The sequence below is a fragment of the Seriola dumerili genome, unplaced genomic scaffold (assembly GCF_002260705.1).
Source record: "Seriola dumerili isolate Sdu_G_001 unplaced genomic scaffold, Sdu_1.0 BDQW01000017.1, whole genome shotgun sequence".
NCBI lineage: Eukaryota > Metazoa > Chordata > Actinopteri > Carangiformes > Carangidae > Seriola > Seriola dumerili.
Window position 1 is genome coordinate 11,134,909 of NW_019174272.1, and position 22,753 is coordinate 11,157,661.

The following is a 22,753-nucleotide window of genomic DNA, read 5'->3' on the forward strand; positions in this document are numbered from 1 at the left end:
ATGCAGAAAAGCCTGAAATTGCTAAGATTTAAGATTAATCACAGAAAATTGGAACAAACCCAACAGCATTGTTTATGCTTTGATAAACTGGATCAAAGCCATGTTGATTGACTGGCCACCATCGCAGACTGAACAGTATGTGACATGACTCTTAATTACACTCCAGTGGTGCAAAATGTTTGTTCACATTTGTATACAGTCACATGCAATGCAAACATTTTTTGTTCAGTCTCATCAGTCTGAAACTCCATTAACACAGGTGACATTTTGAATTCACTGTTCATCTTCATCAGACAAACATCTGCCGCTGTGTTCCGCACAATTACGTAACCAACAATACTACTGGAGGGTGATGTCACTTTTCACCTGGACCCCATATAAACATTCAGCTTGATAAGTCGACATGATCAGGATATACTTTACGTAACACTTACACTAATGAGGATAGTAATTAAGCTAAATAATGGTTTAATGATGAAAACTGTAAACCAGATTGGGCTCCGAGCAGTAGCTTACACATGTGGGTGAAATCACCCTTTGCCCTTCTGTGTTGAACTCCATGTTAACAGTGTTCCAGTTTTTGATGATGACAGAGAACAGTTCATCTCAGACGCAAAAGCTTCTCCCAGGAGCAAACTAATGTGTGAGGTTTTGAATCTCAGTAAGCAATCACCCAGCTCTGCAATAAGCAGAGAGCAGAGGATGTTAAAGAAGTTTTGGAGGAAAAGATGCACTCGGGTCATATGTTACTCTGGTTGTGTCAAAGTCAAACTGGCTCATTGTATCTTCTACAGAAAGAGATCTAATCACTCCTGCTGCACTCATGAAGTCACAAGAACAGTACTGAACACTGGTACAGTATAAGGTGCTCATTCGCTGACTCTCTCTCTCTCGCTCTCCCTCCCTCTCTCTCTCTCTCACACACACACACATACATACACACACAGACAGCTGACCATCTGTGATAGTGGGATTGGCCATCAGGAGGCCTGTCTGTGAGTGTCACTGGCGGTGCATAGAGCTGCTGCCAGGACTGGGCTCACTGGACAATCACAAAATGTAATCAATCAGCAGTTTGAGGGTTTGTTTATAAGTTGTATAGCCCATATTGTCCAGTTATCCATTTGTCACAAAGTATTTGGCAATTCAAATATTTGCAGTGGAACAGCTTGTATACAGTATTATTTCATAATTCATTTAAGAATTTCTGGATGGATCAGAAACCTAGCTTGCAATCTATGATTGCAATTATTTCGAATTACAGTAGGAAATTAATTTTGTTTTTGAATTCGGCCTAATGCTATGTCGATATTCATTTATGTAACTTAAAGAGGACCTATTATGGCCATTTTTAGTGTTTATCTTTTAATTCTTGGTGTTGACTAAAATAGATTTACATACATTCATTTTTCTGAAAAGACATTTTTATTCTTCTGTACATTTCATACTGTACTCTATTCACACTCTCTTTAAGGCCCCCATCCTTCCTCTGGAGCTGATCAATCAGAGCACACTGGGCTCTGATTGGTCAGCTTGCCGGCAACTATGGCAATTCTGGAGTCTACTTGGTTACGAGGCTAAAGTCAGAACCTGAGGCAGGGCACTTCCAATAACCGAAAACTGTAAATATGTGATGTCCACAACGCTGTATCTACTGACTTATGATCAATCATAACATGCTTGTTTATCACACCACATGCTCACAGAATAAATTCAAGCACACCTAAGATTTAGGTAAATATTTATCAAGTGTCTCAGAATCCCTCTCGGGAATTACACTGACTAAAAAGACTCGGAGCAGAACTGCACTGACTTTCATCGAGGAGAACAATTACTACTAAGAGAGCAACTGTTTTAAAACACTCAAAGCCGCAAAGAAATTATGACGACGTGTTGTGATTTTCTGAGTGTTGTGATTTGACAGTGTAAAATAGCACCACTTTTTCAGGTTTGATAAAATAACAAAAAAAAACAGGAAATAACTTACCAAGGTTTTATATGCAAAAATATATAGAGCACTGTAAGTACATATGAATGCATAAAATATGTAAAATAAAATAAGGAATTTGACTTTGTGAAATTATCGTGCAGTGTCCACCACATCCTGCACATATTGCATAATCGTACACATGCACCATAACAATATGAACATATTTTTCATATATATATTTATCATAGCCCTGCAATCAGCCTATTTTAAAAGACCCTATACTCAATTGATCCCTTGTGTAATTCAGTTGAATTATCCTTTATTATGGAGATGACATTCAGCCATATGAACATGAATCTGTTCAAATAAGTTTTAGTCTTCTCCCACTGAAGACCCTCATCACACACATTTTCCTTATGGGCAGCTGTGAGTGTGATCAAAGAGTGATTTATGACTGCCCAGAGTGTCCGCTCTGACACAATCATCACTGTTACACACAAGAGTCTGACATTGTGAGGACACTGGTCTCTGCAGGGACAGTATGTGTTCACCCCTACATCACAAGGTCAGTGTCAATAATGATGTGTTTTATTTTCATCTCTCCTTTCATGAAATATCCCCTAACAGAGATGTAACAGGTCCAAAAGTAGAACCAAACGTGTGTCAGTGTGAAGGTTTATGTGCAGGTGGGACTGATTTCCACTGAGACTGATAACTCTTGATATGCTTCAAGTGTGTATAAATGCATATTAAGCCACATCAAACAATATGATTACACCTGAGGAATTCAAAAAACTTGAGAAAATTCAACGAAGCCATTGATACGTTTCAACAGCGGGGGTTTCCCACGCTGCAATTTCAAACTCAACCCTTTACCGAAAAGCTATTTGTAGTGAGCTGTAATCTGGTGGAGATCACCAGTATGTGTGTGTGTGTGTGTGTGTGTGGATGAGGAGAAGACGGAGACACAACTCTTCCTCCCACAGTGTGTGATAACAGAGGAACACTGCTGCACACTGAGTCATTCTGACACACACACACAAGCAGCCCCTCCTACTGCCCTTGGCCTTGTCCTTCACCAACTCTTACCACACACATGTATACACACACACACACACACACACGCACACACACACACACACACACACACCCTTCCCTCAGCTCCTGGGGTAACAGCAGCAGTAGCAGCAGCAGAGCCTCTGTTCCATCTTATTTGCAGGATTTCATAGTCATAATGAGCAAATATATATTCAGGAAGAGACCAAAATACACCAGGAGATGAGACGCCACCTCCAAATAGGAAGGATCCATAATTTCATGGTTAATTAAAACTGGATAAACGGGGAGCTAATTGCAGGGAAATGTAATTAATGAAGCAGTAGCTAGGTGTATGTTGCCAGATTGACAATCGCAGTGTAATGTACGGATTTTCCCGCCAAACAGGAGCTTTATCTTTGTTGTAGGGTCTGTTGGATACACGGCGCAGAATAATTCCAATGTGAAATGAATATCTAAATTTTGGGATGTAGAGGAATTTCTGAAAAGCTCAGCAACATAGTTTCAAGTTGTTGTTTTTTTCTTTCTTTTTTGGTCGGGTGGGGAGTATGTGTGTGTGTGTGGGGGTGGAGGGTGGGATCCAGAACACCCATGAGTCATCTGAAGTACAACACATCCAACCTCTGCCATACTGCAGCAGTCATGTATGGTGGGCTTCATTTTTTGTGTGTGTGTGTAATCTCAGCCCAACAGTGAGAAATAATTGGACTTCTGCATTGGCAGAATATACTGCTGTGCTGCACTTCTCTGAATATGCAACTGATGGAGGCAGGGAGACAGAGAGAGAGAGGGACAGACAAAGTGAGAGAGAGAGAGAGAGAGAGACAGAGAGAGAGAGAGAGAGAGAGAGAGAGAGACATCGCATTTTGAGGAGAGGGGGAGAGAGAGGAGGGGAAGGGGTCTGCCTCATTCCCATTCATGTGAGGCATAATAAAATAATCTTTTTGATTTGCAAGCAGTAAATTCTCTTTGCTGTCAGCGCTGCGCTGCACATTTTCATCTTGGTTTAAGTGAAGCAGTGCGTCCTTGCCTGCCTGTATTTGTGGCGTAATATAGACGGGCTGTGTGATGTCTTACTGCACTGGACCGTTGTTTTCTTTTTGTCACCGCATCACACATGCCACAGCGCCAACACGCTCGGGCTTCTCCGTCTAGGATGCAACACTTTCTCCTCTCTGCAGTCAACAAGCTGCACCACTCCTTGAGGTAATAGCTTTGGGCTGTGGCTAGCCTGGACTGGATTGGCCTGATCCTGGCCTGACTTAACACCGTATAATGCCTGGGCTAAATCTGGAGGTCAGGGAACACTCACTACTCATGTGCATCTCCCCTAAGGCACACAGAGAAGAAATAGGACAGCCAAGTGCAAGGGTATCCCTGCTAAAAAAAAGAGGATAAAAAAGGACTAGCTCCCAACATAGCTGTGGACAATGCAGTCTATTGCTGCCAAGCGGAGCATACAGGGGAGTGCTAAGCTGGGCTGACACAGTGGTTACTGCTGCTGCTGCTTCAGCCCCACTCACACAATCTCTCTCTCACACACTCACACACACACACACACACACACACACACACACACACACACGCACACACACACACACACACACACGCACACACACGCACAATAAAGTGACCTTCACATTAAACAGCAGGCAGCACCAACAGGGACAGAGAATAAACCCTGACTGGATTCTACTGGAAAGTGTGTCACAAGGCAACGGGGAGACAATCCAAATTAACATGTGTTTACATACAGTTAAAGTGGCTTTACACATTTTTAAATCCCACACACAAACAACAGTTCTTCAGTGACCTATATGAGTGATTTCAGAGAACCTGTTGCATTCACCAATTTTCAGTGTCAGCTCACTTCCTGTCCATCTCTATGCTTGTCACACCTCGTTGACCATTTTATTTCATACAATATTTTAGCATCTAACTTCTTCTTTAATTCAATCCATATAAAACTATAATCTATTACAACTCAGATTTAATATGATCAGTTATGAAAACATTGTACACACCAACGTAATCGTTGAGATCTTGTAACGCAGTGACATCGCTTAAACAGGGTGAATAAAACAAGTAAACAAGCCAACAGTTTTGCCCGAGTAGCTTCCACTAAGCTGTGAGTCAGCACAACTAGCTGATCAAAGTTGAACCAGGGAGTCAGTCGGTAGACTCTAATGGATGTTTTCAGTTTTTCCAATTATGTCCAAGTGGCAACCAAAAACTGCTCCTCCTCGAATGACCACTAGAGTCTGGCTCCAAAAGTGAGTCAATCTCCATAGATTGTTATAATGCCCAAGTTTACATCAGACATAAACATGTTTATAGCCTGGTAAAAAAAAAAAAAGGTTTTGGTCACTACGGCTAATTTCCTCCTTCGTGACAACTGTACAGAGGAGATTTTTTATATAACTCACCTCTTTAAATTTTATTAAGGTTTAAACCTCTGTGTAATTGAGGGTGTGGCATCAGTTGGGTGAGCGTACGCTTGCCACAAACCAGCATGTATCGAATCTCGGCTCCACACAAACACACACACACCACCTCTTTGCCCATTTTTGGATTAGCTGGGAGTTAGGTGTGGAGTCAGGCACTGCCAAGATGGCTACGGTGGAACAGCTCACTCTGAGTTTCAAAACTGCTCTTCAGAAACCTGTGGGTGACGTCACAGAGGCTGCGTCAGCTACAGTCTATGATTGGGTCATAATTTCTATCGTTTGCCTTCATTTCTCTTCCAAATAAATTTGCAATGCAGCCTAACTCAGAGATGTCAACCATCACTTAACGTGGTGTTATCCTAACTGAAGCCAGGAAAATTAACTAAAGTTGCAATAAACTGTAATATTCCTCTAGTGACACACTGTTTACAACTGTATAATATTTTCTGATGTCTTCATAATCTCAGGTTGCGCAATATCCCACTGACATGTCCAGATAGGTTACCTATCGTATGAATTTTTCCTCGAGTGACACAACTGTGAATGAGACTTGGCCGCACATGGAACAGAGCAGATGGCTTAATAGAGGATATAATTTGAGGGCATCAGTTATGCTAATGATTATCCTCACAAACGCACACTTAAAGCTGCAGTAATTGGCACTTGGCAGCAGCAGAGACAAGATGCCGAGCAAACATTTGCTAATTTACACATCCAGCAGACGTACAAAATATATATATATACCACTGACTGTAGTCTCATTTCGCGTTACTTCTGTTCATTCGTCATTTGTGGAGCAGTTAATATACCATCAGACGGTTAAATAAAAGTGGATGGTGCAGTGCGGCTTATAGGACACAACAGCTTCTGTTTTGGACTCTCAAAGGTCAGCGCTGTCAAGACGGTTTGTTATTGGTCCAATCAGGTGTCAAAGTTTGCTGAAATCCACACAAAATATTTGCACAGATTGACTTTGCCCTTGTGAAATGAATTAATTAAAAAAAATTGACTCCACAGCAAATTTTTTGCTGTTTTAAAATGCTGGAGTCTCAACTCGTGTACAGATGGCATCAAGTCCGCACAGCAACGTACAGTAGAGTCTGTCTTAGAACAATGATGCAAACAAGCCTCACGGAAAGAAAAAGGAGATATTTAGGATAAGAATACAAAAGTATTCTCTGTGAGTGTGATTGACACATTTGTGTTAATCTGTCGACTTCTCTTTGTCTTTTCACGAGGTGAAACAGTTCCCTGCTCGTCCTTATCTCAGCGTTCACAGTGTAACATAATTGTGAACAGCAGGTTCACACTGTGGATGACCCTTTTCAGGGACTCGGAGGATATTCTGATCAGTTACACCAACTCAGCAAAACGTACAGCTGTGATGATTGCATGCTCTGCGTTTTTATGAACCATAGAAAGCTGACATATCCATACAAATTGGTTTTCCATTGTTTAAGTCACTCTTCACCTTGATGATGGGGTCCAGGCAGCGTCTAAAATAAAATCAGTTTGAAGATAATCTAGCATTGATAAGCAATCATTTAAAGCAACAAATTAAACTTCCCGGCATGTCAGAGGAAATCCAGCATTTTGAGCTGCAAGGCAAGAATGCAGTGTCCTCTACAACACGTACATTGGCCTTAAGATTCAACCTGAACCTTTGTGTTGCGCAACACAGGAGAAGCTGAATACAGGCGGTAGATCTTTTTCCTCTCTCCTTTTGGAGTCTTTCAATGGAAAACATCACAGACCACCCAGGCTGCTAGACATAAACAGCACAGTCTAAACACTTTCCAGACAGTTACCTCTCACTGTGAGTGGGGTGCACAATTGTGCAGGTCACGTGTTATTGTCAGATTTTGGAAAAATTTGCCTTTTCTCACCCATTTTTCTGATCCAGTTTGAGATTTTAACTAGTTAATCTTCCCGTCTTAAACATTCTTTCTAGCTCCTCATCCTCTCACTTGAAAAGGTCAATGGTGAAAGTCAGTGAATATGGAATATAATATTAAAACTACTCTGATTATTCAAACTTTACACAGGAGAAATGAGAAATACAGTGCCATGTGGTTTGTGGATCGTATGCAGCGTCAGTGTAACCGAGGAGGAACACTCATTGTCAGCTCTCTCACACCTTCCCCTGGCTGCAAATGGCTTTTCTCTCTACACTCATTGTTTGGCTCCTTCCTGGAGGTTCCTCTTTCAAATGGTTCATTACCCTCACATACGTACTGTACCTCTGGGCTCCTGCATTCATTCTGCTGGGCTCTGCCATCTGCGAGGTGAGGGTTTCTGCTAAATCATGGCCCTTCGCTGGGAATAATAGCCCACCTCCCTCACAATTCACATTCATCCCTTACCCTATGCAAAGAGGCTCAGAGGACATTTAAAATGTAGAAGCACTTTTAGAAGAGAAATAGATGAGTGGAGTCAAGGTTCCACACTGAGGGGAACTGTAAAATACAGTCAGGGAGACGAGGAGGCATCATCCTCTCCTCAGTTCTTTTATTTGGACGGCAGAAGATTGACACTTCAGTTCTCAGGAAACATTTGATATAATATCTAACACTCACACTGAGGTGCCTTGATGGTTATTCAGCTTTGTGTGCTTTACTCTGTCTGCATTTATCTGTTAGTGCATTTAAGTGATATGTACCTGTTCTTTTTTTTTTTGAAATGTCACACAGTACAGATGAGGTCAGAGTTTGGATTGTTTCCAGGCAAAAGTGGCTAAAAATGTTGCATCAAGGAAGCAGCTGTGTGAGAGAAAATACAAAAGATATAAGTAAAGAGCTTAGAGGAAACTTTTAACTTCAGGTTGACATGCTGCAGAACAGTGGAATTACGATTAAGACTGAACTGATCTCAGTAAAGACCTTTGTCTTGATGGCTGTGTCTCTTCATATCTGAGATGATGAGTAGAGTTCTTCTGACACATCAGTAAACTGGTTAAACTGGGGGGAGATGACTGACACCAACAACACTAGACGCCCATAACAGCTGTTTCCATCAACATACCGAGAACATACTGAAGAACTGATTAAACACAGGGACAACACACTGGGCAATAGGCAGGTTCTGATTACAACTGTGTCGCTAGGCAACTGCCAAAATCCGACAAGAACACAAATTCTTGTATTTTCCCTCAACAAAACAGATCTCATCAGGACAATGTGCCTTCTTATCAACACAAGCAAAATGCAATATGTGGATGAGATGATGGTGAATAAAGAGATGTGGGCAACACAAACTGTAAAGTCCAGAGAGAGAGAGATGGAGGAGAGTGAACCTCGTCAGACAGTTGTCTCTACAGGATGAACTTTAGTGACTTTGGTGGTCTTCTGTTTTCTCCTCTAGCGTTACCAGCAGGTTGTCATTTCTGGTTCAAAGTGAAATATCTGCAACATGATTGCAATGTTAAAATGATTTCCATGGCATCAAATACAGACACTTCTGTTCCCATCATGATGAACTGCAATAACTTCTCTGGCTTTTCCTATACTTTAGGTCAAAATTTCCAATTAGTCTGACACTTAATATACTACCTGCAATATCTAATGACGTTCCCATCCGTCTCAGCTGTACTTTGTGTCTAGCACTAATTAGAAAACAATAGCATGCTTTACACCTGCTAAACAACAGCATGTTGGCATTGTCAATGTGAGCATGTCAGCACACTGACTTCAGTATTTGGCACTAGCACTAGAGCTCGTATAGCACTGATGTCAATGGTCCTGATTCCAACCAAGAATATCAACATTTTCAGTCACTGTAATGAGAGTGATGTCTGCATCAGAAGGCAAATGATTGGAAAGATTAGAAACAGACAAAGAAGATTTGTCTAAAGATTTGAATCTGTTTTGATAACTGTGCATACATTTGTTTGTATTGTACATGTTTTGGAGCAACCTGGAATAAAATTCAAAAGCTTTGAAACAGAGACACATCTGACAGACAGCACAGTACAGTATGTTCTGCACATGTGGGATCTCCATCTGCTGTGAAAACGATGTGAACAAGTGGTAATGCAAATATGCAAACACACATTCTGCACATTCATTATGTGCATGTATGAGTAATAGATTTCACATGCATGGCTGGACACTTTTTGCACAGTATGGCCATCTGTAGACTAGACTAATGACTCTACTGTGTCATTATTCAACCTTTTAATGTTTTTTTTTTTGTCCCTGTTTTTTTCTCAGTGTGTGTATTAATGCATTTGTTTGGTAAAACAGTTACAACTTTGTGTAGTGTCTACAGTGAAACCACATATATTTCATCAGAATGATAAATAAACTCTGTCCTATTTTACCTTATGCTGAAGTTACCGCATGTCATGCGTTTTTTAGTCCTCCACTAGAACGGAGTTCGGGTGTCTTGCCTGTGATAACACTATGAACTTAAACCACCAAAAGACGTTTTTTTTCCTGTCTGCGAGGCTCCCTGGCCATACTACAGATTTAGTGTGCATACATGCTATAAGAAATGTGTGTACTTGCTGTAAGTGCGTGTGTGTGGCAAGTGTGCAATCTGTTGGATATTGCTCAAGGAGAGGTCGAGGCAGCGAAGCATAAGACTGCAGTCACTTCTTGTTTAGTCAAGGCAGCGCGGGACACCTGTGCCATCTCCAGTACAACTGTTCCGTCTCTTCACCATGATCCGGTGGCAGTGCTGAAGTCCTGATTTAATGGCAACTGGCAGTTAAATAAACTGACAGGCAAACACCAGAACCAGCCAACCAACTGCACACATGGCCATGTATACTGGATATTACTTTTGCTTGACTAAGTACTAACTTGTGCATTGATTAGCAAGCACTATATAAAATATATTGCAAAGATATAAAGGTAATTGCGTTTGGTTAGAGACAGGTGGAGAAATTATCCCTCAAGGGTTATGGGGCAGAAGCGCCTAGAAACTGTGAGGTTTAGGCATCAAAAATGGTTGTTTTAGGTCTTGACATGTTTCTGTTTAGGGGTTAAGGGAAAATGGAGATGTTTAGCCAGGTTCAATGAAGCATATTCATCCATTTAGATCACCTGCCAGTTAAACTTTTTCAATCAAATGCAAAGCAGGGTTGCTCTATGGGCGGCAATGTCACTTTGTCAGTCCACCACTTTGGTCCAGTCTGAAATATTTCTACAACCATTAGATGGATGACATGGACATTGATTTGAAGATATCCATGGTGCTGAATGAACAGTGAGCATGGCAAGCATTTGCTGCTACACATCAGCATATTAGCTCAAAGCTCCACTTTATCTAACTGCAGCCTCACAGTGCCGCCAACATGGCTGGCGACTCCAAGTCTTGTTAAAAAGAAAAAAAAAAAGGGATAAAACATTCTTTCATACCGGAGCATTACCACCGTCTTCGACGATAGCAACAGGGCAGTTGCATGGGGGCAGTTATGGGCTTCAGTGCTTTGTCCAAATGCACCTTGATACCTATTCTAGAGGAGTGGGACAGTTCATTTTTCACTTCTCCACCTTTAAGCTAGTGTGAGGATTGGAATCAGCATTATTTCTCTCAATAGCCACCTTTATAGAGCTCGTCTTCTACATTTATTCATGGTCCACGCTCTAGTTGAAGTAACGTTTTCGTAGAAGACTTAGAATCACCTCAAAATGTAGAGCTGAATGAAGAAAAAACTGTTTGTGTTGAGCGCATTTGCTTTCAATATGCAAGATTATGGTCTAACCTGGCAATGACCCTGAGACATTCAAAATCAGTCAATATCATGCTCTGTAGCCGCCATTATGCCCCTGCTTATATAATAAAAAGGAGAATGAAGCTTCCTCTTGTGCTGCTGTAATGTGATGACTATCATCTCCATATTGGTGTGGGCTGAACCTTGGGGATAAGACACTACAAAGCATCTAAGGTACCATCTAAACAAACTGCAGTTTTAATGGATGTGTACAGCAAAGCTCACATGCAACATGCTGAGACGACTAAAAACGTATTCCCTGTGTTCAAAAAAAAAACAGAGCTCTGATGGTTCTAGGGAGAAAATGTTTAAAAGTGGAGTGTTGTTTTCTTGATTAACAGCACTGCCTCTTGATGCATCTCTGCAAGGGAGATTTCATGAGGCATCAAGCTCCCCTGGTTTACATTCAACTGAGAACTGAATGTTAAGTTTATTTCCTAAATGTTTGAACGAAGGCATAGGCATCGATTCCGTAATGGGGAATGAACAGGATGTCAAAGCAGAGTTTCAGCAGCGTCATTATCTGTCTACCTCTAGTGGTGTTGTCGCCTATAGGGTTTTGGCCACAGCTTTTTTTTAAATTTTTTTTTTATTTTACAGTGAAGAAATTTTGCATTACGTTGTGGTGAACTGGAATGCAATTTTTAAAGATCCCATATTTTACACTTCTCCAGTGTTTTATTTGAAGTGTGGATCCATAAGAAGATATATTTGTGGTTTTAAGAACCAAAAACCATCTCAGTGTAGTTTTACTTCACCTCTCTCAGGCTTCTCTCTGGAGCTCTAGTAACAACAGGTCAGTGAGCCAATCAGAAGAGAGGAGGCTCTGAGCCTCTCTCCTGATTGGCGCACTGTGATCCAATAAAAATATAGCAGATTTCAGGTAAACACTCAGAGAAACCAAATCTTGCAACGTTGGATGGAGGGTCCAGGTGGGCAGGCCTGGGGCCTGGCTTAGAGCAGTGACTGCTTTGTTGTGACATCACAAAATTATAGAAGTGCCGGCGGCTGGTTTCAAGGCTCAGTCTCTGAATACAGGCTGTGTGCATTTCTCTGTGGACTGAGCGCTTTGATGCTTTCACAGTATTGATATAGAACCTAGACCTGCTTGATAATTAAAGAAGACATGGACATTTACCTTTACAGTACTTGGGACCTTAAAACCACAGCCACTGCAAAGTCAAATAACAAGAAACACATCATGTCCATTAAATGAAAAAGTTCTTAATAAAACTTATGTCTGTAGAAGCAACTTGCAGAGACCAGTCGCCAATATGCCAGTTTGTCAACACCTGTGGTGAATAAGTGCATAATAATGGCTGCACTACTGTGTCTAGGGAAGGTAGGGTAATGTTACTATCACCTGCCGTGGTTATTTTAATCCTATCCAGACAGTGTAAATTAATCAATTAAATGTAAATGTTCACCCCCACTCCAGTAATAATTACAGCTGAACAAGGTAACCTCTGTGGGACAGTTGAGTGTCTAACCAAAGCAGAGCTGTGTATGTTATAGAAAAATGTCCGTATATTATGTACTCATTTGGCTGCTTCCCACACACCTGTACTTCTATCATTGTGAGGACAGTCTTTGCAATAATGCTTTCCCAAGCCCTTCATCCCTGACCGTAACCCCTAACCATCACAACAAAATCACTAACCCCAACCCTAACCTAAACCTAATTCTAACCTGAACCTTAAACAAGGATTAACCCTTAAACAGCCTGTTGAAGTTGTGAGAACCAGCCAAAAAGCCCTCACTCCATAAGGTCTATAACTCAAACTGGTCGTCACAAAGATAGAGTGGAAGTGCAAACACACTCTCACACTCACTCTCTCTCTCTCTCTCTCACACACACACACACACACACACACACACACACACACACACACACACACACACACACATACACACACACCCCAGAATAACAGCTTGAAGTTAATTTAAGATCTCACTGTTTTGTTGAACACAAAAAAAAAACCTTTGCCAATAAGTTTTATAAAAAGTAATCACATTCTAAAAACAAGCTCCATGACTACAGTCACATTCAGGCTGGAGGTGTCTATATTTACATCTGCTTAAACTATCTAATTTGAGATCAGTATTTCACAGACTGTGTTTGAGCCACTCATGAACAAGATACAGTAAAAAAAGGCATTCTGATTAGAGGCTATTTCATTATGTAAAATTGCCCATGTGAACCAGTTAATGGTTAACTTCAACATCAACCAATCTTTATTTTTCTCTTACAAACAATTAATGAAATAATATCTAAGAAATTCTTATTTTATCTGATCAGTGTTCAAAAAATCCAAAGGTATTCAATTTACTGTAGTATGTCAGAGGGAAAAGCAGTATTCTGAGAAGCTATAATCAGCAAATGTTTGATACCTATAATATCAAATTTTGTCAGATCTCTTTTTCTGTCTTCCAATTATACATAAATACATAAATCACATCACAAATGCATTTGCTGCACTGTTATCTGCAGGAACCTTTCTGCCCCGAGCCAACGTTCAAATGTTTCTGTATTGCTGACGACATTTCAGCTGAAATGTGCAATTCTCATGGTGCTATCCAAATCTGATATTTCACTATTTGTATAAAATCGCTTAAATGGAATCCCAGCTGCTGTCTAAACATTGGAGCAGAGGACTGAATGAAATGCAATAAGAAATTAGAAGCGAGTAGAGTGAGGAGCCCACATGCTGAACAGGTCTCTAACTGGTAAAACTGCAGCCTCCTTACTGCTTTATGTTTATTCATTGTTTGTCTCTCAGGTTTGATTTTATGACGATCAATGGCATGTAAAATGTAATTCACGGCTCTATCTGAACATAGCAAGAGAGAACAACAATCATCTCTGACAAAAGCGGATTAGATTGAATCCAAAAAACATGCTGTTCTCTAACCTTAGTCCTTAAAACCACTGACTGCTGAGAACATACGTGACTGACACCCCCTCCCCCTCTGCATGAGAGCAGGTTATCACAGCGACTAGCATGACCAGCAGCGTGTACAGTTGTCAGATGCCATCAGCTCAACCAGGTCCAGACGCCGGGCCATGCCAGGCCGTACGTAGTCCCACAGCCTCTGGAGGCGGTGCTGCTGAATGTATTTTTAGACAGTGCCACCTTATAAGCACAGCCTGGTCGCATCACATCTGTGTAGTTTAAGTGGAGCCCTCTCCCATCAAGGCAATGTGCCCTTTTACCGAGGGCCTAAGGTCAGACTGCAGACCCAACACAGATTCATTGTGACACTTGAAAAAAGAAAGATGAAACAATGTGTGAGGCTGCTCCTGGTTTGGTCACACATTTTCTCATCCTCCTGCTTCAAAAAGACGAACTACCGTACAGTCGGCTGATTTAAAGGTTTAGAATGATTCCATAGCTTTTTTTTATTTTTGGTGAATATATTTTTTTGGCATCATCACAATACATTACAGGAAAAAAAAAAAAAAAAGACATGAAATGCTCCTATTATATCCAGCCCCTTGCCCTGCCACCACTCCACCCAACAGCTCCTTTTTAACCCTTTGGGCTCTTAATCTTAAGGAACTGTGCTGACTGTATTGACAAACATGATAACAGTAAAAACAGAAAAGAACTAACAATATTTGTAGTCACTTTGTTTGAAGCGGTTTGGTCATATTATGTCATATTAGTTCTTACTTTAACCAGACTAAACTCCTTAACCTTGCTATCAACTGAAAGAGGCTGACTGGAAATAATCGGTTGATTTCGGTGCCATCTTCACCTGTGAACCTATTCACCTGGCAGCCTAAAGACGTTCTTTAATATAACAGTTGCATCATATATGATTATTATTATTATTATTATTATTATATAATAACATGTTTTACCCTTTCCCTTCCCCCTTTTAAAATGAAACACGTTTACTTAGACATTTAACTGACTGGCTTTGTACTTTTGTCTGAGAACACTTTCCCAGTGATTTCACTTCTACTGTAGTAAAATGTCTTTTCAGTAACAGCAGCTACTGACTGTTCACCTGCTGACGTGCTGCAGTAGCTGTAGTGTCTCATCTCCAGTCTCTGGAATTTAGAGTTTATTGCTGCTCTGTCTGAACACAGTCAATGCTGCTGTTTTCTTCATCACAACTCAACTTCCTGCTGTGCATTTAAACTTACACTAGTTCTGCTCCAGCACCCAGAGCTCTCCGCTCCTTTTAATGATTCTCACTAATTCAGGTGTTGTTCACATGCTGTTCAGATCTGCTAGTTACTTTAGCTTAGCGGTCAGTGCTAGCGTCTTGCCCGGTGTGTCTTGGACCAACAGATGAACTTGTTCGTCACAGTGTGGTGTTGTTGTAACTTCAGTGTAGAGGATTGTGATGTTTATTACAACTTCAGTGATTTCTGCCGTCTTTCCTTCCACACACAGCGTCACTAGTTAACCCGAGCTGCTCTAGTCTGTGACCGTCTGTGTACACAGCAGCCCTCAGCGTGATAGGCTATTACTTGTTACGTGTAACCAATCAGATGGTGCTGTGGGCGGGACTTTGCATCAGGCCAGATTGCTGACTACAGACAGGGGCAGCCGGCTGCATCAGAGTCAAAGTAGTGAATTTTTAAATGAATTTATTTTATCTTTATCGGTAAAAAACAATATCGATAATCGGAAAATGCTGAATATTACCACAGATAAAGGCTGATAATCAGTCGATCCCTAATCTAAATTCACCATTGAAATCATTGCAACTCTAGTCCTTATATTTTTACGTACATTGGCTTGACTTTCTTGTGGAGGTAACCTAAGCAGGAAAAGTTCCTGACTAGAATCAAATGAAGTTGTTTCAGTTACATGCCACATGCAGAACCTTCATCTTTTTTAATGAACCATTTATTTTCTGATGAAGTTGCTCACCTTTTTAACTGGGAGAGATTCATGTCCATCTGAGCCTTGGAAGAACCACTTTCTCTAAAACGATGTTACACCCAGATATTTAAAATGTGCAGTTAAACCTCAATTCACCCCTTCATGTAACTGCTCAGTGGCCTTCCCTTAGACCCCACCGTGTTTTCAAAAATTAATGCATGCACTGTAAAATATTTGGTGTAAAACTGAACTCATCTACATGATCTAAATACATAATAGATGACACACAACAGATCAAGAGGCTGCAGACAGTGAACTCTCAGAGGGAAGCTGAGCAGCTGCAGCAGAAACACAGTATGATAGTAAAGTTCTCTGCCTCGCTCTCTGTCCACCCCTCCAACCCCCCCAAACCCAAACCCAACCCCCCCCAACTCTCTCTCTCCCAGTGAAACAGCAGCCGTCTGTCTCTCCTGGAACAGATATTAACCCCAAGGTTGATTTAATTTGCACGCCAGTGAAGCTCGGAGGAGTTGTTCTATCAGCTCCAAACTCCTCCCTCGGCCCCCTCTCCCTTGTCTCCTGACAGGATTCTGCATCCAGATCCACTACCCAGAGATTTTTCTGTCTCCATCCTACGGAGGTCCCTGTGCCTATTAGCAGGCTGATGTTGTGAAACTCAAATGTGGAGGGAAGCGTGAGTCTGTAGGCAGATTTGACAGCTGCTGTCCTGATGGATGGCATCTCGTTACAAGCAACAGCCTACATTCACTGTCAGCTGGAACGTACTGTAGCTGAATTAGGGTTTGATGAATAATAATAATGGAGTTTTTACTGTATACCACTGCAGACACAAGTAAACTCAGGAGTTAGTTTTTAGGATAGAACTGAACAGAGCACATAAAACAGCCTGGAGAGAAATCCTGAAGTTGCATCATTTGCATTGAATTTAAGTCAGGCCCAAGGTTTTAAATATAAATGAGCCTCATTTTATTGTTGTTTTTATACGCGTGGCTCCCTGGATACATAAACCAGCTCCTCAGTTCATGGCATTATTAAAATAGCCCCGTTTCTGTTGTCTGGAGCTATAACAAACTTTATCCTGAGATTTGTAGGTTTAGACACGACTGACATCTGAGTTTGTAACCAAACCTCAACAACAAAATACATCCCGAGGCAAATGAATGCAATACAGGACGACTTATTCAATAGGCTTACAGACTTTATGGTCACTGACTAAATCATATTAGCGGAGTTTTTCTTTACGCTGTCATTTATTTGTCAAGAACAATTTGGAAACATTTTCACACACAGCTGCTACAGCTCAGGTGAAATGCTCAACCCACCAGAGGTCATGACGCATGAGCATGTGTTGACACATGACGCAGTCAAGTCATGGAAGTCAACGATCGATCAGTCAAGAGTTTTTTTTTTGTTTTTTTTTTTATATACTTGTATACCTGTTGTTCTATTGTCATGTGATACGGACAAGACATTTAGTTCCCACATGAAACCCAGTATCTCCAGCAGAATACAGCACCGCGCATTTACATATGAGCAGCTGCTTACTTACAACAACTAATGTGACTAATGTACAACAGCAAATACATTTTCTGTTAGCATAATGAGGAACTATTATTAAGTATGATCATTTTCAAACCAATATCCAGTCTAGCAGCACAATACACACTTGTAGCAACAGCAGCATTATGGAATATTTCATGTTTATGTGGCAGCACTTGGTTAAGGTTATGGTAGGTTCATGATCTGGTTTAACACAGAAAAAGTCAGTCACATTCAGTTGAAGTATGACATCTTTTTTCACAATGAACTGAGACCACGATGTTTTCTGAACCTTAACTAAAGGTTCAGAAAACATTGTTGCTTAACACACGTGAGTCCTGGGTTTTGTACACACACACACAGATGGCAGTGAGTTACCCAGGCACTGGCTTGATCATTGGGAGCGATTTGGGGTTCAGTGTTTTTCCCAAGGATATTTCGACATGTGGACCACAGGAGCTGAGGATCAAACTGCCGGCCCGGTGATCAGTGGACCACCTACTCCACCTGCTGAGAGGGTCATACAGTGTGGTGCTTCGTTCACTTGAAAAACGGTGTTTGAGAACATAATTCAAATTACATTAGTCAACACAACATGATTGGGAAAACAACTAAGGCTAAGTTCACACAGCAGGCCCAAGTGGCCTGAGTCAGATTGTTTTCCCCCCTATGTGACCAAGATCTGATTGTTTAATGACAGTGTGAACAGCACAAATCACATGGAATCTGATGGGCCTGTGGCCTCCACGTTTGTAATTCCCTGACTTCCTCTCTTCTATCTCTCTCTCTCTCTCTCTATATATATATATAAAAATATATATAATGACCAAATAAACGGGCATCATAATAATATAACTAGAAGACACTATACGTTTTTTTTTTTGTTTTTTTCCAGTATGATCCTAAATTCAATGTGAAGACTTCTTGTCCTTGTTTACTTCCGTACACCGAGTGCTGTGTGTGACGTCTTGTTGTTCTTCCGTGCATGTGGCTCACATCAGGGCCATGACTGGAGTCTAATATTGGCCAAGTTTTAAAAGATAATGTGAACAACTACATAAAAAAGCCAAAGTGTCCTTGGGCAACGTGCTGAACCCAGAGTTGCATCAATATAAGTCGTTTTGGATGAAAGTGTCTGCCAGATGACGAAATGTAAATGTTCTATGTAAACTTATTTCCTGGAGACAGTGTTGTCACAGCGAATCATGGGGGGGTGGGGCACCTCATTTGAAATGAAAGGCGCCTCCACTAATGTCAGTAGAAATTAAAATATTTAGCTTATGGGGAAACTAAGAGAGCCGTTACATCACACAGCCAAAGCCACATATTTAATGTGTGTCACCTAGAAATTACATTCATAGACAAGTAAATTCTTTTCCCAGTTAAGCTGTGGTGGCAACGTAATCACTGGTTTATGTTAGTTATGAGGCAATGTTTTTGTTTTTTTTCTTAATGAATGAAGTGCTACATTATCAACATGAGAATTGCCAGGAGCTGGTTGGTATGGTTGGGTGAAACTGTCACACCAGTGAGCAGGTTCATATCCAGAGTCCTGTCTGGGATTTAGGCAACTAAAGCACTTTGGTTCAGGTGAGGAAAAGATGGAGGTTTTAGTTAAATATAAATAAACACTTTTTCTGAAGCCACCGTCAACTTTTTCTGTATTAAACCAGACGACAATCTTTCTCTAATGTTCATGAGAGTCTAAACGGAACCATCAAAAGGTTTAATAATGCTGTACAAGTGGATATTGTTCTGCAAGATCAGATATTTTTGTGGAAAGCTAATATGGTTTCTGTGAGCATTTCACTGATATGTTGAGTATCAATCTATTTTTTTTTAAATATGTACATTAACAACTGTCTTCACTATGTGAATAAAAAAAAAATGTAATTTGGTTAATTACATATTTCCTGCAGTTTAGTGGTATAAACATGATTTCCATTCGCTGTCTCAAAGTATCTTTACTTACTGCCCTCCTGGACATACAGCTAGGTGACCTGTACAACATGTACAACATTATCATCCTTTTTACTGCAGTGTAATAGTGGAGCACAAACTGTTAAAAGAAAATATATCAAAATGTGCTTTCAGACTTTTTTTTTTTCAGAGTTTACTGTGGCTCTCACAAGATCAGAACAGTTCCCTGACCTTTACATCACTGACTTACATCATAGAAACCCTGAGCTCAACTTTCCCTCACAAGCCTTTAGATGACACAAGGCGGCAAGGTCACATGAACATGGGAAGCTTGAATAGAGCGAATAGAATAGAGTGTTAACTCCCCTGCTCAGTGATGCAGCAGTATGGACAGAGATTCTGGGAAAACAACCGAATGCATGTAGAAACCAATTTCCCCATCGTCCCTGTTAACACAGTCAGTACAAAGCAGACACAGATTCTACCTGACAGCCATACACAAAATACTAACAGCTTTGATACTGGGAGCAGCTGGAATAATAGTAAAGGCCACAGAGGAAAAAAATACAATACATACTGTACAGCTGCTTTCACCTTGGACCCTTTGCCAAGTCTGAATCACCCAACATGAATATGTTTTACTATCAACATTCACTGTGGAGTTGAAGGGTTTAAATGCTGCAGTGGTAGAAAGTAGTTTTGAACCTTCAATTTTAAAGGCTTTGGTACTTTGCTTGAACTTTTCCATTTGATGACATTTTTCACTATATTTCATAGGGAAATATTGTACTTTTAACTCCACTATATTTAGTTGACATTTGATTGACTGCACTTCTACCAGCTACAACATTAAAATGCTGCTTATGTATATTAAAAATGCTGCTGAATATTAAAGGTCATTTATTGTATAAAAGTAGATGTCCATGTCTTTTTTGATCATAAAGCAGGTCTAGGTTCTATATTAATACTGTGAAAGTATCAAAGCGCTCAGTCCACAGAGAAATGCACACAGCCTGTAATCAGAGACTGAGCCTTAGAACAAGCAGTCAGGGCTTCTGTAACTTTGTGATGTCACAACAAAGCAGTCACTGTTCTCAGCCAGGCCCCGAGCCCCGCCCACCTGGACCCACCATCCAATGTTGCAGGATTTGGTTTTTCTGAGTATTTACCTAAAATCTGCCTTATTTTTATTCAATCACTCCGAACACAGTCAGCCAGTCAGAAGAGAGGCTCAGAGCCTCCTCTCTTCTTATTGGCTCACAGACCTGTCATTACTAGAGCTCCAGAGAGAAGCCTGGGAGAGGAGATGTAAAACTACATTGAGGTGGTTTTTGGTTCTTAAAACCACAAATATATCTTCTTATGGATCAACACTTCAAATAAAACACAGGAAAAGTTTAAAATATGAACTTTTAATACATCAGTAATAATAATCTAATAATATATATAACATAACACTGTGAAAGGGACCATTTCATTTTAATAGTAGATTTTTGAGTGATTAATACTCTAACTAGCCTTCATGTTTACAGTGTTGCATAACTGCTTTTACTTGAGGGTATCAGGGACTATTATATTTGCATTTATAGCTTCCTGGTGTTGGTAGTGGTCATAAACTCCACAGGGTTCCTTTAAACCTGCATTAATATTCCTTTCTCACAGACATGTTTTGACATGTCACATTAGGAAAAGCACAGGTGAACACTTGAATAGAACAGAGCTATTATTAATGTTATTAGCAACACTTGTGCTTTTCCTACTATTACAAGTCAAAGTGTCTGCTGTGAAAAGCCTTTTCGAATTTTTGGCCACTTCAGGGAAGAGTAACAAATTGCAAAGACAACACTGACATATTGCAAATGTGCTAACAACTATTGATTTGTGCAGCTTTAAAGTACAGAATCTGCAAATTTCTACCTGACTCGCAGTTTCAGTAGCTTTTCCAACCTGAAATAGCTCTGGAGAAAACAATGAAAACTTTTCTTTTTTCTTTTCTTTTCTTTTTAGTGTTTTAGTGATGATTTTAGTTGAATATGTAAGAAGATTATGAATACAAAATAAAGGAACAGTAATAATGTCACTGTCTGTAGTCACCTGTCACAAGCCAATATTAGCCAAACCCTGACTGAAATGTGATAAAAATCACTGAATAAAGTGACAGCAAGTAATGATTTCTCTGTCAATGACACAAACAGGATAATCAGAGCAGACTCAAACACTGTGGTTACATATGCTCCAGATTTGAATAATGAGTGTTATTTAGTCATATATATATATATATATATATATATAATATATATATATATATATATATATACACACACATACATGTATATATCCAGTATAAATTATTATTATTAGAGTAATATCATTCTTATCAAAGCCCGGATAGTGCCAGATTAAAGCAGAGTATGACTCTGTGTGTCAAACGGTCAAACAGTATGTTGTACCTGTGTTGCCTGACGAGGAGGTAATGAAACGCACAGAGGAGAGTGAAAGAATGATGAGCTGTGACGTCCCTGTTCCTACACCCGAGTCTCATCACTCATCACTCCGCTCCCACGTGGTTTCAGTGGGAGTGATGAAAGCATCAGCAGAACGCTGACAGGAGATAGAATACGAGTCTCCTGTGTCTCAAAGATCGCAAAAAATCGCATCAAAGAAACAGTCAGAGAAAGACCTTTTGTAGGGGAAATGTGAGGAGGGGAAACAAGAGTTAAAGACATGAGAGGGGAGAGAAGGGAGGGAAAATGAGGGTGAGGAGGGAGGAGAGAAATGATAACAATGGAAATGGGTGAGGAGGACAACGCAGAGATAGAAGAAGGGAAGGAAAGTGGAGGAACAGCAGTGAAAGACAAGTAGAGGAATGGAAAGAAAAAAAGAAGTAGAGGAAAAAAGAAAGTGGAGGAAAAGATAGGAATGGAGAGAAAAGTAAATAAAAGGAAAACGTTGCAAAGTAGAAAAACAGATGAAAGGAATACAAAGGAAACAATGGGAAAGGGTAGAATAGGACAGTAGAAGAACGAATAGAAGAGGGAAACAAGAGAAAAGGGAATAAGGGAACAAACTGATGAGCACAGGCATGGAACAGAAGAAACATAGGGGAGATAAAGACGAGAGGCAAAGAGGGGGAGATGGGTTAGATAGGAAAGTAGTAACAAGTAAAGTAGAGGAGAGGAAATGAAATGAAAGGATAGGAAAGTAGAAGGCAGGAAAGGCAAGTTTCTGACAGGAAAGGAAAAGTCAGGAAAGAAGAGGATAGGAAGAAAAGGAAAATAAGAGG

The 22,753-nt window shown here is 40.4% G+C and overlaps 1 protein-coding gene across 1 annotated transcript in view; it reads right to left on the reverse strand.

Annotated features, from left to right (window-relative positions):
* zmat4 (zinc finger matrin-type 4) overlaps positions 1–22,753 on the reverse strand; it is a 144,873-nt gene that overhangs the window by 70,790 nt on the left and 51,330 nt on the right. The window lies entirely within an intron of this gene.